Source organism: Cupressus sempervirens, chromosome 4, assembly GCF_028749045.1.
Source record: "Cupressus sempervirens isolate cs-2001-9-10 chromosome 4, ASM2874904v1, whole genome shotgun sequence".
NCBI classification, from domain to species: Eukaryota; Viridiplantae; Streptophyta; class Pinopsida; order Cupressales; family Cupressaceae; genus Cupressus; species Cupressus sempervirens.
The window spans coordinates 160,747,826-160,773,569 of record NC_143121.1 but is presented as its reverse complement, the minus strand read 5'-3'; the positions used below and the strand labels follow the sequence as shown (position 1 = coordinate 160,773,569).

General features: G+C 33.9%; 1 pseudogene across 1 annotated transcript; it reads right to left on the bottom strand.

Moving 5' to 3' along the window:
* Window positions 1–21,129: 21,129 nt before the first annotated feature.
* Window positions 21,130–24,386, bottom strand: LOC149560468 (putative pentatricopeptide repeat-containing protein At3g15130 pseudogene; annotated as a pseudogene). Its single transcript, XR_016363687.1, has 2 exons — window positions 24,119–24,386; window positions 21,130–24,049 (listed from the first exon to the last, which is right to left on the bottom strand). The product of XR_016363687.1 is annotated as a putative pentatricopeptide repeat-containing protein At3g15130 pseudogene (transcript).
* Window positions 24,387–25,744: the final 1,358 nt, after the last annotated feature.

Below are 25,744 nucleotides of genomic sequence, written 5' to 3'. Positions count from 1 at the left end.
TTGCCTCATGATCTCTATTGTCCATTTCTCTTTAAAAGGGAGAGCTCTCTTCTCACTTCACAACTCCACTCTTTTACTAACATTATGCTGCAATATTGAAGATCTCATACTTACGGAGCTTCTCTTATTCTATCTTCTATTCTTCATTCTTCATGCTTCTCATTCATTCTAGTTTCTCTCCATGTTTATAGCTTAAATCATCTAGTCTAAATAGGGGTTGTAATACATATTTTCTAGTTTAGCTTGCATTCTACTTTCTCGCATTTAGCTTTCATTTGCATTGCATCCATTCTAGAATCTTGGATATTGGCACTCTTGCCTTTACTCTTTGAATCTCCCATTCTATGGTGCACCTAGCAAGGTTTTTCATAGCTAGATTCACTTGAGAGCCACAATCTCATAGCTCTTGCATATTATAGATAGGAATATATAAAATGCCTCTTGATATGTTCTCATTCATGGGTATTCTCAAGAATAATGGGTTATAGAAGTGTGCTACTTTTTGTACACACATTTTTGGTGCCCACCATAGGGCTAGAACCAAGGTTTTAGCTCCATTTTCTTGCTAGTATTTTAGTTTCATTCTCATGTATAGTTCTTTATAGCATGATATTGGATCTAATCAAGTGATTTTTTAGGTTTATCACTTTAGTTTTAAGGCTAACCCTGTGCATATTTGTTTGAAGGCCAAAACCCTAGGGTTCTAAAGAGTTGATCATATCTTTTAAACTGCTTAGATTTCGGATCTTTTTTTTTTTTTGGCAAGTTGGGGATGCGTTGTAAATGTCTCAATTCAATTTCTAGAGTTTTATGAGTTGATATGATTCCATTATGAATTTTTTCATTGTTTTTCATAAAATATTATTTTTTGGCAAAAATCAAAGAAATGTTTGGAAAAATTTACATTTTCAAAAATTTCTTTGAATTATAAAGGGGTTTTTTCCATTTTTTTTTGGATTTAGAGTTCATATTAGGGATCAATAGATCAATTTAAAAAATCTGGTTTGTTTTGGGAAAGTGAGTCTCAAGGGCAAAAATGAAAAGACATGGCTGAATTTCTTACATTTTTGGAAATCTCTCTAGTTTTTAGCAAGGGTCTTTTCTTTGCATTTCTATTTTTGGAGCTGAAATAATAGCAAACAAGTCCAATCTTGTTGACCAAGTGAAAAGAAAAGAGTAAAAATGAGAGCATTTGTGATTAGCTTGTACTTTCATTGCATACACTTGGTTAAGAGATAACTTAAATTTTTGAGGTAACTAATCTTACTTGGTTATTATTTTCTAACCTTCGCTATTTTGTAGGAATTTTCTCATTTAATTTCTCAAAACATGCATGTCAAAGACTCAATGCTAAGAGGATACTAACACTTGTTTATAGGGTTTCCCAAAGAAAATAAATAAACAAACAAGTGCCTTGTATTTCTCTTATTTTTGTATGTAGAAACGTTACTAGTTGTTCATATTGCATAGGCACATAAAAATTGTAATTATGATCTCTTAGTGGTAGGAAAGTATTCTCTTCACCCTTGTGGTGAATCATAAATCTTGACCCATATTTAGATTTTGAAAGTAAGTGGGTTAATTGAGCTTCTTGGTGTATTTGGGGGAAATGATTGGAATGGGAGAGTATCCTCTTCAACCTTGTGGTGATTCAAAAATCTTGACCTCCAAAAGTTTATCCATTTTGTGTAGTTTAAATTTTTTTAGCGAGCCTACTCTTGAGAGATCAAGAGGAACAATGCAAGTGGGGACAAGTGAACCTAGCTCTTCCAACCAACTATAAACTCAAGGCTATCAAGGACACAAAACCTTGGTAGACATAGTACTTGTCTTCATCTAGTGGAAGTACTTGTGGGATTGTGACCATGAGGAAATCACTAGGTGAGAATTCTTAAGGTACTCTTGTGGCTATAAGGTCCATTACTTATCATATGATAAGGTGTCCCATATTGAGAGCAAGAGGAGTGTTATGAATGAAATACCTTACTAAGAACCTAGGATAGAAGCTACACTCTTTTTTCGGTCAACATCTTGGTGCAAGGATTGATCCTAGTGGATTGCCCAAATCACCCCAAGATTTTACACTCACCATTTGCATCCCCTTGGTTATGCCAATGGAATCTCCATGAAAAAGCCAATGTCTCTAATGGGTAACCAATTGGTGTTAGGTAAAGGGGTATCAAGCATGGGTGAAGTTGTTGAGTAATGAGCCATGTCCTTTAGGTAGATATTTCTTGATGTATTCTCAAATGGGCTAGACTCATGGAAATATTTTAAACATACACAAGATGATAGTTTTAGGGTTTTCTTTTAATACCTCACATATTCTTCTATCATGCAAGGTTTCTTTGCTCCTATCTTGATTGTTTGAAGACTATACTCTATGTATCACTACCTTTCTTGAAAAACTTGCTATGCTATAAACTATTGTCAAACTTTGTCAACCAAGTCAAAAAATCAAGTATAAACATTTTTCTTGTGTTTCTTACTAGGGGAGTTTCATCATTTGACTTTGATTTTCTATGGATCTAGTGGTTGAACATTCTTAAAGCGGTTTTTGGTTTTTCCCACCTTCTTCATTTATGTCATCTTTCTAGGACCCTCTTTTTCTAAAGGTTACCTTGATCTATTGACTACACTCCTTGATTGGAAGATTTATTTTCTTGTTTTTTCTTATCTATCTACTTAGCTATTTGGGCTTCTTTCCTATCTCTTGACTTGAGTTGCCAGTGTTGTAATCTTCTTGGACACTTTTCTTGATAAGTAACTCATTCATTTCTACCTCTATTTGACAAGTGAACACTCCACCTCTCTAGTGTGGACATCAAATTATCTTGTGTTACCTTATTAGATTCTTTATTAGCTTCCTCTAGTCTCCTTCATGCTTGATTATCTATCTACCACTATATGCTCAATACAAAGATCTATAAGAGACAAATAATCCTACTTACCTTCATCTCACTAAGTCCATAGTGGGAATACAATCCAAATTTGAAAAAAATGATAGAGGAGAAGATTTCATCATTACATGAATCTTCCTTAAGGCCTTTACATACATGTGAGTCCACTTCTTTAAGGTCATCCTCTTCTTCTAGGTCTATGTATTCTACTCAAAGAAATCAATTGTCTTCATCTTCTAGATCCAAAGAACTCTTTAGGGAGAAATAAAATGATATCTCATTTTAGCTTAAGCCAAACTTTTATGATAAACCTATCTTTGACCAATATGATGAAGACATGGATGCATGTTATTCACTTTAGAATCAATAAGAATATTCTAGACATACTTTTGAGAGAAATTTTACTCCCTTGGAAGATTCTTATTATGATATTTTTCAAACACTTCTTGGCACTAAGCTCATCACATTGCCTAAGTCTAGCTTATATGGAAACCCATTCTTGGATATCTATTGTGCTTATCATCAACATAATGAGCATAGTACTTCATATTGCATTGAGCAGAAACATAAATTCCAAGATCTTATTGATGATGGGATTGTTAATACCTCTAATGACTCATGTGGTGAGGATGCTTCTCTTAAGAAATATCATACTAATGAACCTATGTCTAGTGGTGGTTTCCTTGATACCTCTACTTCTTCTAACATGTGTGAACTTCCTAAATCTTCCAATATTTTCAACATACCTCCATCAAATAAAGAACCTAATGCTTTCCACATTGACTATTCCTATCCTCAAGGGCTACCTATAAAAGAAACTCAAGCTAACCTTCACTTGGATGAAAACCTTTTCCATGCTACTAAGGCTAAATATCCTCAACCTTCCTTCAATGCTATGCCTACTATGCCTACTTCATCTAGTCCTTCATTATCTCTTCAATAGTCTATCATGAAAACCTCATATTCTCCCTTTCCTTAGAAGTGTCTCCATGTCAAGAGGATGCTCAAAAATCTAAAGCTATAAATGTCAAGAAAGATCAAGATCAAGAATCCTTTCATCTCCTTCAAGATTTCACTCTTCCATATCCTACACCTTACCCACCTCCTAAGTATGATGAAGAAAACACTTCAACTATTTCCCTTGAGCTTACTAAAAATCATGAGAAAACTTATATGCCTATGCTATCTAAAGAAAAATTTCAAGATCAAAGCCTCCCCTCTTGTTATAATTCTCCATATCCACATCAAAACTATGCTCAAGCTTCAAGTTCTTCTATCAAAGATGTTTGTCCTATCAAAGCTATGCATGAGTTTACTAATGGTCCTTGCCATGTTTCTCACTCTAAGGATGTTGATATCCCTACTCACTATCCATTTGCATCTACCAAATCTATCCTTGGTCCTTTCTCATCTAACCTAAAGCTTTCCAATGTTCCATCCATATTGGTACCATATGTTCCTCCATCTCCTACTTTCACTCCTATCTCATCCCCTAGCTCTCCTATTATACCTCAAGATCAACAAAGATGCTCATCCTTGACAAATATTCATTCATCTATTCATCTAAACTAGTTATATCAGCCTTATTCATCTGCAAATCCCAAGTTTTTTGGAAGCAAGAATAAACATAAGAATCCATTAAAAAATGAAGATTACAATGTCTCATCTAATCAACATGTGAATGCTAAGAAAGAAAAAACATTCAAGAGAATGCAAAGGTATACTACCCAATGAGCTAAGTCAAATAAAATATGGGTTCCTAAATCCATCATTGAAGAAATGCATTCTAAAGAATTCAAAGGAAATGAAAAATCAAAATCTATATGTATTCCCAAGTCTCTTTTGAAATACTTGAATATTGAACATAAATTTAAGTTGACATTTAAGCTTCCAAAGGCTTCCACTCCATTTTCTTCTAGATATCTTACTATGAAGATTTCAAAACTTACCACTTCATCTTCCTCCAACATTAATCGACTACCTCATATGTCTAAACCTTAAACTAATTCCTACATGCTCTCTTCATCAATCCAACACCCTTCAAGCTATGTGTTAATGTTGATCTTGCCCAATATTTTAGCTACCCTCATACAATCCTCTAAGTATTACACTTACTAGATATCCATGCTTGTTTAGTTATTTCAAGACATGAACTCTTATCCTCCATATACTCTTCCTATTATTATCTCCCTTCCATCAACTTATCAGCATCTTTGAGCATACCTTTTTATGGTCTTCTATTATCATGAATTATCTTTCCTATAAGAGTACTATCCAAATTGAAAAAATCTTGAGCTCTTTCTAAACATTCAAAAATAGGAAAAAGGAAAAAAAAAATGTGCCTTGGTGAAAACCACTTCTTGTGGTGCCTTGGTAGCAAAAGTAAAGAGAAATAAAATTTTCCCCTTTTCTTTCATGATCTATCTATCCCCTTTTCTCCATCTTTTATATTGACAATTTTGAGCTATCCTTGTGTATTGGCTATCTTATCCATGAGATTATCTATCGTTATTTCTCTATTCCATTGCTATCATATCTAGTTGACTCCTTGGTCTTGATCACAATAAATAAAAACATGGTTCTTGGGCTTCTTGACATGTCTACTTGTTTAGACTACACATTTTCATGCTTTCTTTCTTATTGGCTTGCACTATTTATTCTATATGTTATCTTTCTTGTTGGCTTCTACTACTTATCTCATATGCTATCTCTCATATTATCTTTAGCTGCTTATCCTACATGCTATCTCCTTTATTGGCTTGTCCAGCACATGCTTCATATGGCTATCTTTCCCTAGCTTGGATACTCTTGAGGAGTAAGTCCTTGAGGATTGCTTTCACTTGCTTCACACTCCTTGCATATCCATGTTTTCTTATCTACCAGCTTCCTACTCCATCATATTCTACACCTTGATAGACATTGGGAGAAATTGGTGTGATCTTGCTTGAGAGAGAGTAATTTCTAAGTTATTCTAAAAATCTAATATATATATATATATATATATATATATATATATATATATATATATATATATATATGTATGTATATGTATATATATGTATGTATGTATATATATGTATGTGTGTGTGTGTGTGTGTGTATATATATATATATATATATATATATATATATATATGATGCTGAAAAAATTCTAAAAAGAATAAAATGTTGTGAAAAAATGATCATCTTAGTGAAAACCTTGCAATAGGCACTTCGATGTATCACAAAAAAATTAAAAAATTAAAAAATAGAATTTTTTTTTTAAAGTCCTGAAAAAATCTATCAAGTGGTGAAAATAGATGCTACTTAATACCCTTTCACCTATGTCTATTAGTCTCACTCCTTTTCACTCATTCAACACATTTCCTAGCTTGAAATTTTTTCTTGTCCTCGTGTCAGGGTCATGATTGCTTATCTTATAAGGGTCTTGTTGTGCACTAGGGTTTCTTTGGAAACTCATACAAAATAGTGTTCCTCAACACTACCCCCTTGAAATAAAGTTTTTCTCAACACTTTTTGGATAGTCTACCTACAGTCTAGGGTGCTCTCATATTTTTCAATATGAGATTCAAATCATGAAGCGATGGTCATGTGATATTCACACATGCACTTAAATAGTAAAACTCATTAAGCTATGATGAACTTTACCTTCTCTGGTGTTGTTTATGATAATTTATTTGCTAAATTTTCCCTCCCTAATAGTCTTTCGAGGATGTTATAGACTAGAAGACTAGGGGGATGGGGCATGTTTACTTTCTTTCTACTTGTGGGTATAATTTGTTAGTCTAAGATGTTTAGAGAATTTATGCTTGTCCTACTTGACACTTTTACTTACAATATATCATCCTTGTCCATTTTTTCAAGACCACACTTAGGGGTTATCCTAGTGTTTATACCTTGATATAGGTGTAATCTTTCTATACTAAAATTAGGTAATCTAACTTCATTAGTCATCTTGACTTACATGTCTTTGATGCTTAGGTTGGATTCCCACATACCCATCCAATATAGATCATAATCATGTCCTCATAGTTATATTAGTGATGATTGTATGAACTTTTGATGTCCCTAATAAGGCTCAATGATAAAAACTAGTACCTACTTATGCAACCCTTGCAATTTCACCTTTTCATAATAGCTTGCATTCTAGGGTTCATTCTAGCTTAGCTTTATATTTTACATGTTGACAGAGCTCTCTCTTCTTTATCTTTCATGGACTTGTTAGCTAATTGTGTTCATCCTCCTCTTTCCTCTTCTTGATCTTATCTTATCTCTTCTTTCCTATTTCTCTCTTCTTTTCTATCTTTCCATCTCATCTATGCTTTAAAACTATATCTTCTAATCTTGACATCCCAGATCAATTTTTGGGTTTGAAATCCAAATTCGGGTCCATCTTCTTAGTCAAAATTCATTCCTTCTTCTATATATTAGGATGACCTATTGAGGCTTAATCTTTGAATCTTGTTGGGGAAATCATCATTTCTACACTCTTCCACTCTTCACTTTCATTTCTTTTTAATCTCATTTCATCCTTCTTCTTTCTTTGACCTGATTCTTATGCTTTATCTTTCTTGGTCAAACTTAGTCAAATTGGGGCATATCTTCATTACTTGGTGGTTACTCTTTGGTCTTAATCTCTTATCTATCATCATAAAAATTTCTTTGTTTTGATTTGATCAAATCTAGCTTATTTCTACATCTCCTCTATCACATTTCAATTTCAATCCTGAGGGGGTAGGAATATTCTATCATTATTGCAAATTTCTTTCTGCTACAACTATTTATTATCTCTTGATATATTTTCTTTCTTTTCTCAACATATCAATGCTTGTATTAGGTACTAATATTGTCTCCTCTCTCTCCAAATGTTCAATATTACTGCCAAATAGACTATGCATTCAGGAACTTCTATCTCTATGTGCTTTGATCTTTGGAGTCAGATCTCTCTATCATCTTGGCTTCTTCATTCTTTGATGTATTGTGTTCCTAGAAGGATCACACATTAGTCAAAGAGGGGCAAATTTAATCACCCAAAAATGGTTATCTTGACTATGAGCCCCCTTTCTAGCATTTTTGCATTATTTATCTAATGCTTATCCTTGATCAAATCTCCAAAAATCTATTTATTTGATTTTATCCTATAGTTTGACCACTTTATCCTAAGTTCATATTTAATTAAAATAACATGTCCCTTTTAATTAAATAAAATTTCATGCTCATTTCTTATCCTAAGTTGCACACACAAAGGAATTTCCCTTAAATAAAAATGAAAGAAAAGACATTTTTTATCCCACGTGGGGGAAAAAATTCACTCTTCATCACGATTGGTGGAAATTCTTGTGCACATGGATCACTCCCACTTTCAAAATCCACCCCTGGTCACATGCATCTTGCCTCACGATCTCTATCATCCATTTCTTTTGAAAGGGGATCTCTCTTCTCACTTCACAACTCCACTCTTTTACTAATGTTATGTTGCAAGATTGAAGATCTCATACTTGTGGAGCTTCTGTTCTTCTATCTTCTATTCTTCATTATTCATGCTTCTCATTCATTCTAGTTTCTCTCCATGCTTATAGCTTAAATAATCTAGTCTAAATAAGGGTTTTAATACTTATTTTCTATTATAGCTTGCATTCTACTTTCTCTCATTTAGCTTTTATTTGAATTACATTCATTCTATATTCTTGGTTATTGGCACTCTTGCCTCTACTCTTTGAATCTTCATTCTATGGTGCACCTTGCAAGGGTTTTAATAGCTAGGTTCACTTGAGAGCCACTATCTCATATCTCTTGCACATCATACATAGGAAGCTATAATCCACCTCTTGGGGTGCTCTCATTCATGAGTATTCTCAAGAATAATGGTTTATATAAGTGTGACACTTTTTGTACACACATTTTTGAATATTTTTGTTGACACTTTTTGTACACAATTTTATGAGTGCTCCATCTCTAATAGTCTTTTGAGGATGTCATGGACTAGAAAACTAGGGTCATGGGAAATTTTTTACTTATTTTCTACTGATGGGTATACTTTTTAGTCTAAGGTGTTGAGAGCCTTTGCACTTGTCCTACTTGACACTTTGGGCCTACAATGTATCATCCTTGTCTATTTTTATGAAACCACACTCAAGGGTTGTCCTAGCACTTATATGCCTTGATACAGGTGTAATCATTTTATACTAAATTTAGGGAATCTAATTGCATAGTCATCTTGACCTATATGTCTTTGATGTATAGGTTAGAGTCATGTATTCCAATCTAATATAGATCATATTCATATCCTTTTAGTTATACTAGTGATGATTTTATGATCTTTCGTTGTCCCTCATAGCTCTCAATGATAAAAATAGGACCTACCTATACAACCCTTGGAATTGCACCTTTTCATACTAGCTTTCACTCTAGGGTTCATTCTAGCTTAGATTTGTATTTTGAATATTAAGAGAGCTCTCTTCTTTATCTTTCATGGACATGTCAGCTAACTGCATTCATCCTTCTCTTGCCCCTTCTTAATCTTATCTTATCTCTTCTTTCCTATTTCTCGCTTCTTTTCTATCTTACCATCTCATCTATGCTTTTAACCTATCTGGCCTAATCTCAATATCTTGGATCCATTTTTGGGATGGAAATTCAAATTTGGGTTCATCTTTCTAGTCAAAATTTTTTCCTTTTTGGGTTCATTTTTCTAGTCAAAACTTTTGCCTTTCTTTATGTAGTTGGTTGACCTATTGAGGCTTAATCTTTGAATCTTTTTGGGTCAATCATCATTTCTTCATTTCTAATCTCTTCCACTCTTTTCTTTTATTTCTATTTCATCTCATTTCATCTTTCTTCTTTCTTTGACCTAATTCTTATGCTTTATCTTTCTTGGTCAAACTTGGTCAAACTAGTGAATATCTTTATTGCTTGGTGGTCACTCTTTGGTCTTACTCTCATATCTATCATCATGAACTTTTCTTATTTGTAATTTATTTAAATCTATCTTATTTATGCATCTCCTCTATCTCATTTCAATTTCAATCTCGAGGGGGCAAGAATATTCTATCATTGTTGTAAATTGATTTATGATACACTATCTATTTTTATCTTGATCTATCTACTTTCTTTTCTTGACATATCAGTGCTCATCTCAACTACTGATATTGTCCCTTCTCTATCTAAATGTTCAATATTGCTACTAAATAAAGTATGCATCCAGGATCTGTTATCTCTCTATGCTTGGTTCTTTAGAGTCAGAGCTCTCTATCATCTAGGCTTCTTCATTCTTTGACATAATGTGTTCCTAGACTGATCATGCATTAGTCAAAGATGGGAAAATGTAATTACCCAAAATGGTCATCTAGACTATGAGCCCCCTTTAAAGATTTTTTGTATAATTTATTTGATACTTATCCTTGATTAAATCTCCAAAAATCCATTTATTTGAATTTATCTTATAGTTTGACCAATTTATCCTAAGTTCATATTTAATTAAAAGAACATGTCCCCTTTTAATTAAATAAAATTTCCCACTCATCTCTTATCCTAAGTTGCACACTCAAAAGAATTTCCCTTATTTAAAAATAAAAGAAAAGACATTTTTGTCCAACATGGGGAACAAAAGTCAATTCTCCATCACGACTGGTGGAAATACTTGTGTACATGGGTCACTCCCACTTTCAAAATCCACCCTTGATCATATGCATCTTGCCTCATGATCTCTATCACCAATTTCTCTTTAAAATTGGAGAGTTCTCTCCTCACTTCAAAAACTCCACTCTTTTACTAATGTTATGCTACAGGATTGAAGATCTCATACTTGTGGAGCTCCTCTTCTTCTATCTTCTATTCTTCATTCTTCATACTTCTCATTAATTCTAGTTTCTCTCTATTCTTATAGATTAAATCATCTAGTCTAAATAGGAGTTGTAATAATTATTTTCTAGTTTAATTTGCATTCTACTTTCTCTCATTTAGCTTTCATTTGCATTACATTCATTCTAGATTCTTAGATGCTAGCATTCTTGCTCCCATCTTTGAATCTCTCATTCTATGGTGCACCTTGCAAGGGTTGCATAGTTTGGTTCATTTAAGATTCATCATCTTATAGTCTTTCACATCATAGATAGGGAGCTATGATCCACCTCTTGAGATGCCCTCTTTCATGGGTATTCTCAAGAATAATGGTTTATAGAAGTGTGACACTTTTTATACATACATCGAGACCCAAATTTACTTTCAGTGGTAGTTTCTAGGTTTTTCGCTACTCCCTAAGTTTATCTGGGGGGTGGTGTTGGAATTATTGGATATTTTCTAATTAACTCTTGTCTACTTAAGTTAAACTTTAGGCATATAATAATTAATTTTTTAATTAATTATTATTCTGCAACCTAGTTTAGACATTTTTAGGGCGTTGATCTCCATTATAAGGATGATTTGTCTTTGTAATTATTGATTAATTCACTTTTTCTTTTAGCACTCTCTATTTTCACTCATCAAGAATGTCTCATCTATGGATCTAAGAATTCCAGCCTCCATAGCTTTTGCTTCTCTCTTTCTGTGATAGGTGCTTGCATGTAGGTGATTCTTGGGAGTTGTGGGGTTAATATTTCATCAACTTCAACAACTACTATGTCATTGGTACACTAAACACTTAGCAATTTTATCTAATTGATCCAATCTTGTACTAACATAGTTTTACCATCACCTCCAATATGATCTTTTTCCAACAATGACAACACCACTTTGATACGACATGCTCTTTGACTCAAACCTCTTCATCATAATGTGGATAAATGTTAGAAATATAATTCTTCAATGGAAATTTATAAGAAGAAATATATATGCATCAACCTCAAGGATTTTTTCAACAAAATAAAGGAAACTCAAAAATCCCTTTATTGACTCAAACAAGGTCCTCATGCATGGTATTCCAAATTTAAAAACTTTTTTCAAAACATAAGATTCTCTAGGTGCATATCTAACAACAAGTTATTTTTAAAGATTGAAGATAAATATATAATTATCATTGTAATATATGTAGTCGACTTACTCATCACAAGTAGTCTCTCGTCATTAGTTGTAAAATATTTTTTATAAAACTAGATTTTACCTTTGAAATGATTGATTTTGGTCATGTTCATTATTTTCTTAAGATTTTCATTTTCAAGATCATAACTCAATCATTATACCTCAAGAAACATATGGCTAAAATGTGATTTCAAAATTCAATATATCTAATTATAAACCATCCATTACCCCTATTAAAACAAGTGTTAAACTTGAAATTCATCATCCTTGTGAAATGTATGACCCCACTCTCTATCAAAAATTAATTGGAAGCTTACTTTATCTAACCATCTCTCAACTTGACAGATCTTATGCATTTGGTGTTGCATCTTGATTTTTGTAAGAATATTATGTTCAACAAAGAATAATGGAAACATGTATTTTAAGATATACTAAAAGAGCTTTAAACTTCAATATTTACTATTCCCATATTGAAAATGTATGCATGTGTGTGTGTGTGTGTGTGTGTGTGTGTGTGTGTGTGTGTGTGTGTGTGTGTGTGTGTGTGTGTGTGTGTGTGTGTGTGTGTGTGTGTCTGTATACATATATATGTATAGATATGTGTTTTGTGTGTGTGTGTGTGTGTGTGTCTATATATATATACACATAGGGAGGGATGAGATAACTAGGGCCAAAGGCACACCCATCTATTCAAACCATTTGTAAGAGTAGAAACGGTAGAAAATAAACACCAAATAACAATAAACATGGGAGATAGAGGAGAAAAGGCTTTCACATATTCATCAAATCATCTGATACATGCCTAGTTGTAAGGCCTTCTAGGTTATAACCAACATTACAATTCAAATATGATCCATAAGGATAATCTTTACATTTCAAGTTTCCTTCAGCTCCTCTTACTCTTTGGCCCTGGTTATATTATCCCTCCCTGTGTCAAGTGGTATCAAAGTAGAGGTTCATCCTTGTAGAGATTGGACTGTGTGGAACCCTAAGTGGAATTGGTTGTAGGGTTATAGATTTATGGATTTGACCTATAACTTCCAAAGGGTTGTGATCTTGCTAGAACTTGATTGTAAACATGGTTCAAGGTAGAGGAAATGTTGACAATGTCGTATTGGATACATTGAGACAAATTGCAGCCAGATTAGATGTTGTAGAGATAATCTAGAGGAGAGGAGTGCATATTGATGATGTGAGTGATGATAAAATAGCAACACCAAACTCTAATCTAGAACCTAAATAAGATCAAGATGAGGCAAGGTTGTTGAGAGTATTATCTAGTGAAAATTCAAAGCTTGTTGTAGAAGTTTTTCCTTATGATGGAAAATTAGATACCAATGTTGTGCTGGATTGGATCTCTAAAATGGAGAAGTTTTTTTACTATGAAAGAAATCTTGATAATAGGATGGTAAAGATTATAGTTACTAGTTTAAAAGGACATATCTCACTATGGTGGGAGCATTTGCAAAATGATACACAAAAGAGAGGAAAGGAGAAGATCAGGACTTGGCTGAAAGTGGTGAGTAAGATAAAGAACAAGTTCCTTCATATTGATTACCAAGTTAGTTTGTTAAGAAAGATGCAAAACTTGAGACAAAGATACATGACTATAAAGGAGTATACTGAGGAATTCTATAGATTTGACATTAGATCTGGACATGTGGATGAAAATGTTGAGAAAAAATTGATAGGTATCTAAATGGATTGAGATCAGAAATTCAAGATGAGATAAGTTTTGTGAAATTGAAACTTATGGAGGAAGCTTATCAATATGCCTTGAAACTTGAGGAGATCTTGACAAAGAAGCATGAACAAAGACAAAGAGGTAGAGGTGGTAGATTCCAAAGAGGCAGAGGTAGATCTTATGGAGAAGGTGGTAGATCTGACAATTCGATGCAAGATAAGAGAAAATCTGAATGGACGAATGATGATAAAGGAAAGACCAAGTGGAAAGGTGGTGATTTTTACTAAGGAGGTACTAGTTCTTATTAAGGAAAGGGTAATTCTTATTCTAGAGGTGGTTTTTGTGGTAATTGTTTCAGATGTGGTAAAGAAGGGCATAGATCCTTTAAGTGTAGATCCTCTAAAAGTGGGCAAGGTAATAGGAATGATGTGGTCCAAGGAGACATTAAGGGTTCACCTAGTGGACCTGAAGCTAGAGAAAATTTGATGGTAAGGAGAACCTTATGTAATAAAGGAAGTGACGAGGAACTTGTCCTAAGGAGAAGTCTTTTCAAGACTAGATATAAGATGGTTGAAAAATGTTGCAAGGTGATCATTAATAGTGGAAGTTCTACAAATTTGGCATCAGAAGAATTGGTTACAAAATTGCGATTTTAGAGGTTGGAGTACCCTAAACCTTATCATGTTTCATGGATCACAGATGAGCATAACATATTCGTAAGTGAACAATGTATTGTAAAATTCAAGATTGGAAATTACTTTGATGAAGTTATGTGTGATATTATGCCTATGGATTGTTGTCATATTCTATTGGGTAGACCTTGGCAATATGGTAGATATGCTATACATGATGGAAGATTGAATCAATATACTATTTGGGTGAATGGGAAAAAAAATATTGCTGCCTTTGATTGAAAGTTCAGATGAGGTTAATTGTACTACTATAAAAATTTGTATGGTTAATGAAAAAAAATTTAAACACAAATGAAGAAGAATCAAATCTATTTTTCCATAATTCATAGGGGACCAAGTTTTGCTAGTAGCAACTAAGTATCAAAAAATAGTGCTAACCAAGTGCTAGTTAGTAGTGACTGAGTGATAGAAGCTAATGGAAATCGAGTGATAGTAGAAACTAGTAGTATTGACCAAGTGCTAGTAGAATTTACAAATTTTTTGAATGAGTATAAAGATATTTTTTTAGAGGATATACTTGATGGTTTACCTCTAATGATAGGTATAAGTCATTGCATGGATCTAATTTCTAGAGCTATTTTTCTGAATAAAGCACCATATAGATTGACACCTACTAAAAATGAAGAACTTAACAAACAAGTGCATGCGTTGTTGCATAAAGGTTTGATCAGAGAAAGTTTGAGTTCATATGTTGTACCTATTGTATTAGCATTTAAGAAGAATGGACAATGTATACTGATTCTAGGGCTATTAACAAGATCACATTGAAATATAGGTTTTCTATGCTAAGGATGGATGACATAATGGGTTGTTTGAGTGGAGAAAAGCATTTTACCAAAATTGATTCAAAGAGTGGCTATCATCATATTAGAACCAGAGAAGGTGATCAATAGAAGACTGCTTTCAAGACAAAAGATGATTTTTATGAATGGTTGGTAATGCCTTTTGGTTTGACTAATGCACCTAGTACTTTCATGAGGTTGATGAATGAGGTTCTCAAGAGGTTCTTGGTTAAGTTTGTGATTGTTTATTTGGGTGATATTTTGATATTCAGTAAGACTAAGGAAGAACATATTAAGCATGTTAGACAAGTATTGCAAAGATTGAAAGAGGAAAAGTTGATGATTAATATAAAGAAGTGTTCTTTTATGCAAGAAGTGATTGTGTATTTGGAAATTGTTATTTCAGCTAATGATTTGAAGATGGATCCTAAGAATGTTAAAGCGATTTTGGAATGGCCTACACTTGAGAATGTGGGTGAGGTAAGATCATTTCATGGTTTGGCTAGTTTTTCAGGAAGATTATAAGGAATTTCAGTTCTGCTTGTAATGCTATGACTGAGACAATGAGAGGAGACAAAAGGGAATTCAAGCGAACACATGGAGCTGATAACAATTTTGAGACTTTGAAACAAAAGGTTGTTGAGTTACCTGTATGATCAAGAGTTTTATGCTATTGTTCAATCATTGAAGAAGTGGAGACATTATTTGATTCCTAAGGAGTTTGTGTTGTATACTGATCATAAAGCTTTATAGTACTTGGGAAGTCAACATAAGTTGAATCAGAGACATGAAGTGGGTTAAGTATTTCTAGAGTTTCACATTTGTAATTAAGCATAAGAGTGGTGTCACTAACTGAGTTGTTGATGAATTGAGTAGAAGACATTCTTTGCTGATCGAGATTAAGGTCAAAGTTCTTGGTTTTGATGAGATGAAGGAGTTGTATGATACTGATCTTGATTTTTTTGAGATGTGGAGAGAGTGCAGAGCACCTATTTTGATAGAACAACCAAGTGTGTTTGATGAATACTTTATTCAAGAAGGTATTTTTTTTAAGGGTATTTAGTTGTGTATTCCTAAGAGTTCTATGAGGTTGAATTTGATTAAGGAAAAGCATAGTGGTGGATTGGATGGACATTTTGGAATTGATAAGATAAGTTTTCTGAAAGAGAAGTATTATTGGCCTCATATGTATAAGGATGTTCAGAAGTTTGTAAAGAGTTGTGAAGTTTGTCAAGTTGCAAAAGGAGTAAGTCACAATATTGGCTTGTATAAACCTATTTATGTCCTTGAGAAACCTTGGAGTGACATTAGTATGGATTTTGTTCTTGGATTGTTTAAGACAGTGAAGGGGCATGATTCTATATTTGTTGTTGTGGATAGATTTTCTAACATGGCTCATTTTATACCTTGTAAGAAGACATTAGATATCAAGCATGTTGTTGAGATTTTTTTCAAAGAGATTGTTAGATTGCATGCATTACCAAGAAGTATTATTTCTAATAGAGATGGTAAATTTGTTGGTTACTTTTGGAAGACTTTGTGGAAGAAGATGGGTACTAAGTTGAAGTTTAGTTCTACATTCCATCCATAGATAGATGGACAGATAGAGGTTGTGAATAGAAGCTTGGGTAATTTGCTAAGATGTTTAGTTGGAGATAAGCCAAGTAATTGGGAGCTAGTATAAGCACAAGCTAAGTTTTCATTTAACAATTTTGTGAATAGGAGTATAAGGAAGACACCTTTTTAGATTCTCACTAGAATACAGCCTAAGGGGATATCAAATCTAAGGGATATTGCTAGTGAAGAAAATAGAAGTGTTGTAGGAGAAGAGTTTGCTAATTTTATGAAGTCTTTACATGAGGAAGTAAAGTCAAGATTGGAACAAAGTAATCAGAAGTATTAGGAGAATGTTGATAAATCTAGAAGACATCGTGTTTTCTAAATTGGTGGCAAGGTAATGGTTCATTTGAAGAAAGGAAGGATTCTTTTCGGAACATATAGTAAGATAAAGATGAAGAAGTTTGGACCATGTAATATCTTCAGGAAGTTTGATAGTGGAAATGCTTATGAAGTTGAGTTACTTAATGACATGGATATATCTCCTATATTTAATGTTGTTGCTTTTTACAAATATCATGAGTCAAATGATGAAGTTGTTGTATTAGATAATTATCCTAAGAAGCAGATTGAAGAGTTTGAAGAGATATTGGATCATAAGGTATGTAAGAGCATAAGAGGAAAAGATTACTATGAGTATTTGGTAAAGTGGAAAAATAGACTACTTGAAGATGCTACATAGATTTCCCAATTTGAGTTGGATTAAGCTTAGGTTGTGACATCTCAATGATTTAGGAGAATCATTTCTTTCAATCGCATTTGTCTTATGTAGGAGCATCTTGGGTTGTAGTTTTATCTTGGATGTTTGCCGAGTTTCATAGTTGTTGTTGAGTTGCAATGTCTTGCATTGCCAAGTTCTCTATGTTTTTTGAGTTCACAGTTACTATTGAGTTATCCTTTGATTGTCAAGTTTGAGTGTTTTTCAAGTTGCTTTGGTTGTTGAGTTCTCTTTGATTGTCAAGTTTGGAGTTGTTGTTGAGTTTCCTTGGTTGCCAAGCTCTCTTTGGTTGCCAAGCTTAGAGTGGTTGGTGAGTTCCTTTGGTTGTCGAGCTCCTTTGGTTGCTAAGTTCCTTTGGTTGTTGAGCTCCTTTGGTTATCGAGTTCCTTTGGTTGTCAAATTCCCCAAGTTGCAACATTTTGTTTGGTCCTTCATGTGTTGAATTGTCTATGTGCAGTTTCTAATTGGAGGCGACCTTTGCATTTAATTTTGTGTAAGTATCTGCTAAGAGCCGACTTGTGGCCTATCTTAGCATTTAATATATGGGTGTTTTTTTTGTACTTGCAACAAGCCAACTTGTGGCCATGCGTGTATTTGAGAAGGTTTTGGGGTAGAGTCTTAGGGTATCGAAGTAGAGTAGGAGTCGAAGGAAAGTTGAAATGTGAAGATTATCCTTATGGATCGAATTTCAATTGTAATGTTGGTCGTAACCTATAAGGTCTTACAACTGGGCATGTATTAGATGATTTGATGAATCTATGAAAGCATTTGGTCCTCTATCTCTTGTGTTTGTTGTTATTTGGTGTTTGTTTTCCGCTATGTTTACTCTCCTAAGTAGTTTGAATAGCTTAGTGTGCCTTTGGCCCTAGTTATCTCATCCCTCCTTACGATATATATATATATATATGCACACACATATACATATACATATACATATATGTATATGTATATGTATATATATACATATATGGATATGGATATGTATATATATGTGTATATATGTATATTTATATGTATATGTATATACATATATATATACATATATATATATATATATATATATGTATGTATATATGTATATGTATATATGTATATGTATATATACATATACATATACATATATGTATATTTATATACATATAGACACATACAACTCAATCATTATAACTCAAGCAACATATGTCCCAAAACTTGATTTTAAAATTCAAAAGATGTAATTATTAACCATCCATTACCCCTATTGAAACCGGTGTTAAACTTGAAATTCGTTGGCCTTGTGAAATATTTGACTCAACTCTCTATTAAAACTTAATTGGAAGCTTAATTCATCTAACCATCTCTCAACCTGACAGATCCTATGCATTTGGTGTTGCATCTCAATTTTTGCAAGAATCTTATGTTCAACAAAGAATAATGGAAAAGTGTAGTTTAAGATATACTAAAGGAGCTATTAACTTCAATTTCAATCTTTGCTATTCCCATATTAAAAATGTATGTATGTATGTATTTACACACACACACACACACACACACACACACACACACACACATATATATAGACAAATACACATGTGTATATGTGTATGTATGTGTGTATATGTATATGTATATATGTAGAAGATTTTCATAGAGACATGTTTACAAAATGCTTTGAGAACTTAAAAAGGGACCAATCCAATAGGAGGTGACATTGTCACAAATGGTGTCCAATTTCAATCTTTACTATTTCCATATTAAAAATGTATGTATGTATATGTATATGTATGTGTGTATATGTATATAGTATTTATGTATGTACGTATATGTATATATATGTAGAAGATTTTTGTAAAGATGTTTTTACAAAATGCTTGGAGGACTTAAAAAGGGACCAATCCAATAGGAGGTGACATTTTCACAAATGCTCTCCCTCAAAGGAAGCTCTTTGAGGCCAAGCATGGATCTAAATTTGGAGAATTTTGCACTAGATAATGACTTTGTAAAAATGTTTGCAATTGACAATGTTGAAGATAAATATCATCATTCAATAATTTATCACATATAAAATGAGATTGAATCTCATTATTCTTCTATCTTGGATGATAAATAGGATTCCTAGAGCAAGTGCAATACGAATTTGATTGTCAATGAGGAGTGCATAGTACTAGGAGTGGATTCCAGTTTAATTTCCTTTAGGAGTTGGTTAATCCATATAGCTTCTTAAGCTACTTCATAGGTACAACAATTTTATCTTTTTGTAGAGAGTGTTATAGTTAAATTTTCTTTAGAACTCCATGTGATAACATGTCTATTCCAAGTTAAAAATATATATATCTAGAAGCAAATTTTCAATCAAAGGAATCCCTTGTAAAATTAAAATCACAATACATGTGTGTGTGTGTGTGTGTGTGCACACACAAATATATAATTTATATATATACATATATACATATATACATACATATATATATACATATATACATATATACATATGTGTGTGTGTGTGTGTGTGTGTGTGTGTGTACACACATGTATGTATGTATACATGTATACATTTGTGTGTGTGTGTTTGTGTGTGTGCGTGCGTGTGGGTGGGTATTGCCATTATGATTTCAGAAGGGATTACATGGATCAAAAATCCACTTATAGATATGTTTTCAAACATGGGATAGGTGCAATCACATGGATTTTTATAATACAATCAATTATAGCACTCTCCTCTACAAAAGTTGAATATTGTAATGCCTATGAAGTAGTTTAAGAAGTTATCTAGATTAACCAACTACTAAAGGAAATCAAATTGGAACCTTTTCCCATTAACACACTCCTATATGATAATCAGTGGTGTATTGCACTTTCTAGGAATCTTGTTTATCATCAAAGATTCAAGAATATTGAGATTCAAACTCATTTCATATATGAAAAATCATTGAATGATGATATTTCTTTTCAATAATGTCAAACTAAAGATCAAGTTGCAAATATTTCTACAAAGTCATTATCTAGTAGAGAATTCTCCAAATTAGATTCATGCTTGACCTCAAAGTGCTTCCATTGAGGGGGAGTATTCATGACTATGTCACCTCATTATGGATAGATAATTTTTTAAGTTCTACAAGAAATTTTATAAAATCATCTCCCAATAAATCTTTCACTTGTAAAAGCATTCTATTAAGTCCAACGAGCACGTTGTAGAAGTCCTACAATCACTATAAACTTGGGGTGATCCACATTTATTTATTTATATTTTCATTAATGTTTGGATGGTCATAACAAATTTATTTACAATATACGATGATTACAAATCCTATAATTGTTAAAAAGATCTCAATGATCATTTCAATTGATTAATTTAAACCTCCCGTAATTAGACTGCGAAGATAAATTTAAGAAATTTGGGTACATCCAATCTACATGTTTAGAGAAAGGCTGGATGGATAACGGATGGTTTGTAAAAGTATCTTTTTAGCTTTGTTAATGATGTAAAGCTTGTTGTCATTCTAAAACTTATATGGTTTCTTTTTTTATAATGGCATGCTAGGTATTTGCTTCGTACACTAAAATTCATAATTCAGAAAGGATTTCTTCAAATTAAATGCATTCTTTCAGATTTGTTTATAATTTTTAAATTAGCTTTTATATTGGAAAAATGTCAATCAAATTAAATCTGTTGCTTTAGTGACAGAGTGTGGTATTGCCTATTTATGGATCATACAATTCTATATTTTATGAGAAGCCTGAATATCAAACGGTAATTTTCCTTTCGATACAGAAACTATTACAGTACATTATCTATCCATATGCCTCTTTCATCGTCTCTTCCATATTCTACAAGAACGTGATGTTGTGGAAATAATGTACTTAATCTCTTCTTGCATGTCAGAAAGGCCAGCTCTTCAAATTGTTTTGTGCTCAGAAACATGGCAGCTGACAATGTCTTCTAACTTTTCTATCACCAGTAATCTCCACATGAACACAGTCCAAACCTGAAATGATGGTATCGTACAGAATCTCTTACAACAATTTCTCGGCCAACAATTTTTGAAACAAATTTGATTGTTGTGTGACAATCACCACATACACGAAGGTTTTTGACAATTCGAATAGGTGTCCCAGAAGGTGTACTGATAATTCCAAATGCCAAAGCAAGCTTCTCACTATGATAACTGAGAGCATGTTCCTTATGTTCCTCTTCAACATCCTGGAGCACAAAATTTGTATCAGCCACATACCCTGCATCCTTCATTTGCTTTGCCAGTTTATCCACAACTTCATAGATCTCTTTTGTTTGTGGGTGACTTCTATCTTCCACAAAAAATGAATGCACTATGTTCTTCGCCTCAATCCAGCTACATCCTGGTTTCTTTATCACTCCTCTGTCTTTCATCATTTTTCTAACCTTTGCTACTTCTTCCCACTTCCCAGCTGCAGCGTAGAGATTTGACAATAACACATAAGGCGCAGAATTTTGTGGTTCCAACTCTAAAAGATTTTCTGCAGCATATTTTCCTAGTTTAGTGTTCTTGTGAATCCTACAGGCAGCGAGCAGGGACTTCCAGACAATAGCATCAGGTTTAACCGGCATCTTCATGAGTAAATCTTCAGCCTCATTCATGTGCCCAGCTCGACCAAGAATGTCAATCATGCACGCATAATGTTGTGCTTGTGGTGTGATGCCATAATCAAGAGATATTGAATTAAACAAGTGACGTCCTTCATTCACTAATCCAGCATGGCTGCAGGCAAATAGAACACCAACAAAGGTTACATGGTCTGGCTTCAAGCCTGAAGATAGCATTTCCTCATAGAGTTTCAGAGCATCCTTGCCACAGCCATTCTGGGCATATGCTTTGATTACAGATGTCCACGAAACAACATCTCGACTAGGCATTTCTGTGAACACAAGGTATGCATCCTCTATGCACCCACATTTAGCATACATAATAACAAGGGCATTATGCACGGACAAATGGTCGCCTGATTTTGATCTAACAGCAAGGGCGTGTACTTGTTTTCCCTGTCCTAATGCTGATACGCTGGCACATGCACTTAAAACACTAGCCAAACTGAACTCATCTGGTGTTATGCCCGCCTCTCTCATTTGACAAAAAAGTTGAAGTACCTCCTCATTTTTCCCACCCTCCACATACGCTCCAACTATTGCAGTCCAAGAGACAACATCTCTCTCTAGAATACTATCAAACACATTCTTTGCATCTTCCAACCTCTGGCATTTGGCATACATGTTAACTAGAGCGTTGCCAACATACCTGTTTGACTCGAACCCACTTCTTATTATTGAGCCATGGATCTGCTTACCTTGTTCTAATGCCGGAAGGATAGAGCATGCATTAAGAATGGTAGGAAAAGTGAAGTGATCAACTTTCACACCTGTCCTATGCATTTGACAGAAAAAAATTAGAGCCTTAGCCGAATGCCCATATTGAATATATCCCCCAATCATTGCATTGCAAGACACCTCCTCTCCTCCTTGAGCCTCACCTGCCATTTTCAGGGCATCTTCTAGGCTTCCACATTTTGAATACATCACCACAAGAGAACTCCCTACAAAACTATTAAACTCAAATCCACTTCTTATGATGTAACCGTGAATCTGCCTACCTGATTCAAAAGCGAGAAGATCTGCACATGCAACCAAAGCACTTGAATAAGTAAATTGATTGCATTGTACACCTGTCTGAAGCATCTGGGGTAAGAACTTCAGAGCCTCTTCTCCCTTTCCATTATGTGCATACCCTGAAATTATAGAAGTCCACAATACGGCATCTCGTTTGGGAATTCTATCAAACACTCGGCGTGCATCTTCAATTCTTCTGCATTTAGCATACATATCAACCAGAGAACTAGCTAGGTCAACATTCAGGCCAAGTTCCGTCTTAATAATATATGCATGGGTTTGTTCTCCTTCTAATAACGCAGAATTGCCAGCACATGCCCTGAGAATGCTGCCAAAAGTGTACTCGTTCGGTAGCATGCCTTCCTTCTGCATTTGACGGAACAAATCCATGGCTTCTTTACCACATCCATGGCGTGCTAATCCCGTTATGAGAGACGACCAAGATATCGAATTCTTTTCAGGCATTTTTTCAAACATGTAGCGCGCGTCCTCCAACATCCCACATTTGGCATATCCAGCAATTATGGTGTTCCAACTAAATTTATCTCGTTCGGGCATTTTGTCAAATACATTGCGGGCATCCTCGCTTTTCCCTGATAACAGACAAATATGAACAAGACGATTTCCTTTCAAAAGCGTTGGCTTATATCCAGCTTCGATCATATCAGAGTATACCTGCTTGCCTGCTGTTGCGTTTTTTGTATCAAGGCAGGCCTGCAACAGACTATCATAGGCCAAGAAATGCGTATGATTTCTTTCTAGGCTCCCATTAAACTCACGTTTCGGTTCAAAGCACTGCATGTTTTCTACTGAATGTATTTTGATAGGAGGGCAAACACCAAAACCAGAATAAGCATTGTGGTGATTCCATTGCTTAAATATGACAAAAGATAAAATACTCGGTGGTATTGAATTGGAGTGGTGTGTAATTGCTGTGAGAGCAGAGTTAACATAAATCCACTTCATTGCGATGTCTCATATTTTCAAACAGTGCCATGAAATCCTTTGAGATATGGTTAGCCATCTGCAGAAAAAACTAAATAAGTTTCTGTAAAACCCTAAAATTCGGGATTTTCAGAATGCAGAAACGTACATTAAACATTCCAAACCCGGTTCGATACTGGTGCTGCTTGTGAATTACTGGGTTTGAGCTTAATTGTGATTACGCGCAGTAAAATGGCACACATTTACATCCATGCTTGAGAAGGCTCTGATTATTATTATTATTATGTTTGATGGAGGGTCCAAGCCTGCAAGCTACAAACCAGCGAAGACCACCACATAGACTTTTTATGGATCCGACACGGGCCCACTTGTGCCTAAGCCAAGGACTGAGGGGCATTCATGCCATCAAAATACATCCATGCTTGAGAAGACTTTGATTTTCGCTGAAGATGTTATTTTATTTTTATTTTTAAAACTGTATAGGTTAAAAATTGAGGGGTAGCTATTTCCACTAAAATTTCTTTAAAGATTTATAAAAATTCTTTTTAACACACAACTAGAATTTCATATAATAATTCTACTAAAATTTAGTAGGCAAGTGAATGAGTGGACCCTAATCGTGATTGTGATTTAGAAGGCTTTTGTCAATAATAACATATAAAATTTCAATAGCCTAGGAAGGAAGAATGCCTTGAGACAGGCAGATTTGGAAGAAAGGGACAGTGTGACAAGGAAAACCTTAGTTTGGGTCATGGGGATTGACAACAACGACAAAATGGCAGACTGAAAGGGACTTGTAGTCTTTCGACCAATGTTAAAAAGAGATTGAAGCTAGACTTGCCAAAAAGATGCTTGAGCAAGAGCCCAACTCTAATATGGTGGTCATGGAGGAAGGGTAGGGTGGGGAACACTAAAATTTGTGAAATGAAAGCAACCCAAGATTGCAAGATAAAACTAACAAAAAATAGTGTTACCTCTAAGGATTCAATTGTGGAGAAAGAAAAGATATCTATATATGTGTTGATCTTGACAACCCAATGCTAGATAATAACTCAAATTGAAACCTAAAAATTCAACTTCTTGATGACGCCATTGAGATTATTTCATAATATCAAAGCAAAAATGTTTCTTATTTTCCCTTTGAGGTCTACTTGAAACTAAATAGTATAAATAACTTAAGACTAAATTGGAAAAGTCGAGGTGGGAAATTGAAATGTAAGAGGCATTGGAAAAGGCTGTGTCATGTATTTTTAAATCAAAAGACCATGCACTTGAATTGTTGTGCAATACAACACTTGGGTCATTTAGGAGATTTTTATAATTTCAAGCTTGAATCTTTGATTTTCAGCATGAAAGTCCCTCATGTTTATACTACCCCACATGGGTTGAGCTTTCATTCCTCGATTTGGCTTTCAAACCATTTCTAGAAGACATTACAACTAGTATAAGAGAATGATTTGGTGCAAACACAATTTTGATAAGTTCTCGAGTCTACAAGTTCATCATAGGGTTTGTGTGGAGGTAGATTTAAACAAATAGCTGATATAAAATATTAGACTTTGGATTAAGCTATGAGTTGGTTCAGCCATTAGTATACTTGAATAAGCCAAACACATATTTTTATTGCCAAAAGGAGGGCCATTTGATCAGAGAAAGTCCCATTAGGAGAATTAGGTTAGCTTAGTATTCCAATTTTATTTTGTCAAACAATCACTTATCCATTACTAGCCATGCTCATTCTCATTTTGTTGATTAATCTTTCTCTTTGCCATCA